At 43.4% G+C, this 2,500-nt stretch overlaps 1 protein-coding gene across 1 annotated transcript in view; it reads right to left on the minus strand.

Moving 5' to 3' along the window:
- Positions 1-2,500, minus strand: part of usp21 (ubiquitin specific peptidase 21) — a 27,341-nt gene that overhangs the window by 3,552 nt on the left and 21,289 nt on the right. The window lies entirely within an intron of this gene.

Raw genomic sequence — 2,500 nt, forward strand, 5'->3', positions numbered from 1 at the left:
TTTTTTTACTCTCCGAGAAAAACGATCAGTCCTCATGTTCAAATCCTTTTTGAGTGTTTGTTTGAGTCTGCCTGGTGTGCCAATGGGGCCCTAACCTAATGGGCGGGGTTTGAAGTTTTTGGGACCTTTCTATTGGTTTATTAAGCCTGGCCAGCTCTAACAGGCATAAAGATAAAGTATTTGAAAGTAACTTTCAAGGTGTGAACAAGTGTCTTCCGTAAGTACACGGAGTAGCCAGCCAGGGAGTTCAACGCTGGGGGGGGCCCAGAGGCCCCCTGACGTTTCAATTTGTTGTAGAAGCAGCTCTGTCGCTGCCCTCTGGAACATTGTAATAACTTGATTCCAACCCGAAAATACACAGATAAATGATTGAATACTTTAACGACTTTACCTCTCAGATTGGTCAAAATAAGTAAGGTGTTCAATAGAAAGACATGGCTTTGCAATTAAAATGACTGAAAATGGATGAATTCAGCGCGTTAAGTTGTTATGGTTACCGTCTCATGGGTGGGAAACTCCCGTCCCTCGGGGGGCTGATTGGTGTCACGCTTTTTGTCCATCCCTAACAAACACAGCTTTGAATTGCCCGCCCTTTACTAGCCTATACGATCAGGTCTGTTCTCTATGGAACTAAATCTTTTGTAACATTTAAACCTGTCTTCTCTTGAGATTAAAGGCATATTCACAGTTTAACTGTTTTTCAAAGTGTGTATTATATTGGAGTGAACACTTAGAGTAAGGAAAGAAATGTTTAATTTTGTAATTTGGGTGTACCAGTCCTTTAACAGTTAGGCCTGTGAATGGGTCACCGTGGGTGGGATTGTCAGGACACCCACAGTGATTGATTGACAGGTCTGAAACCCTACCAACTCCGTGACTCATAAACATCCTGCCCCCTCTCCTGACAGGGAAGGCAGTAGATTAGTAATTTAGTCAGAAAAACTAGTCAATTCAAAACCCTTTGAATTTAATTTTAAAACAACTAAATATAGTCTCCTCTTTCATTGTAGCGAAAACAGAAAAAAGGTTGTGTTCTGTTATATTTACATGGATTCCCTGTTGAAGAAAAAAATATAGAATTGTAGGAATGTTGTTGTTTTTTTAAATGCAAAAATGTTGTTCATCCCGTTTTATTCAAAGTCAGACAGCGAGGAATAGACCTGCTTGTTATGGCCTCTGCTACACACAAAGCAGCAGTCTCCATGGTGGACACAGTAGGCCTATATTCATATCTTTAATATTACTATCATCATGATAGTAATATTAATATTACTAGTATCATGACATTAGCTTATATATCCTTTCATCGGTTTTCTTATTTCATATTTTTGGGGACCAGAATGAGGCTCTCTGTCCACTACCTATTGTTCCTGTAGTGACGATTCAACATCTTCAAAATGTTTTCGAAATTTATCTGCAGATAAAAGCTAAAAAAAAAAAAGTCGTAGCCTATCAGTATGCAAATTAAGGAGCCAATTGAACTGCTCTCACACCGATGAGATTCGGTTCAGTTTTACCTAAAAGATCCGTTCAAAAATAGTCTTTGTTGGAGAGGTGTCCGGCTGGATGTCATCTCTCAGAGCAGACGGTTCAGGGTCTCTATGCTGCTGATAGGTCATCTCTCAGAGTAGACGGTTCAGGGTCTCTATGCTGCTGATAGGTCATCTCTCAGAGCAGACGGTTCAGGGTCTCTATGCTGCTGATAGGTCATCTCTCAGAGCAGACGGTTCAGGGTCTCTATGCTGCTGATAGGTCATCTCTCAGAGCAGACGGTTCAGGGTCTCTATGCTGCTGATAGGTCATCTCTCAGAGCAGACGGTTCAGGGTCTCTATGCTGCTGATAGGTCATCTCTGAGGAAAAGTGGGGGTGTCGAAAGGAGTGGACGTTTAGAAAGGAACCATATAAAAACAATTATAAGTCTTTGTTTGGTAAAGCCCCGCCTTATCTCAGCTCACTGGTCACCATAGCAACATCCCCACTTCTCCTTTTATGCTTCCTTTCTAAATATCCACTCCTTTCGACACCCTCAAGATGACCGGCCCCTCAAGATGACCGGCCCCTTAAGATGACCGGCCCCTCAAGATGACCGGCCCCTCAAGATGACCGGCCCCTCAAGATGACCGGCCCCGAGAGATGACCGGCCCCGAGAGATGACCGGCCCCGAGAGATGACCGGCCCCGAGAGATGACCGGCCCCGAGAGATGACCGGCCCTGAGAGATGACGTAAACAGCTGGACCCTATTGCTTTGTTCCCGAACATCCCAACTCATCAGGCTACACTGACAAGTCACTTTAGCGGTCAGCGGCAGGACTCGAATACTAGGAAAACACAAACAAGATATTTGGTTTACTGTCTCGATGAGATACCATGGACATATAACTATGTTGTTGGATTTATGAATAGCAAAGGGGTTTAGGAGATTGACTTTATTCAGTTGGCCGACTTAATGAAGGGGAAAATGTAGCCGGCTATTATCAGCTTGTTTAGTACTTCTGGAA

Source organism: Oncorhynchus mykiss, chromosome 16, assembly GCF_057628025.1.
Source record: "Oncorhynchus mykiss isolate SJ-2025 chromosome 16, ASM5762802v1, whole genome shotgun sequence".
Classification (NCBI taxonomy): Eukaryota; Metazoa; Chordata; class Actinopteri; order Salmoniformes; family Salmonidae; genus Oncorhynchus; species Oncorhynchus mykiss.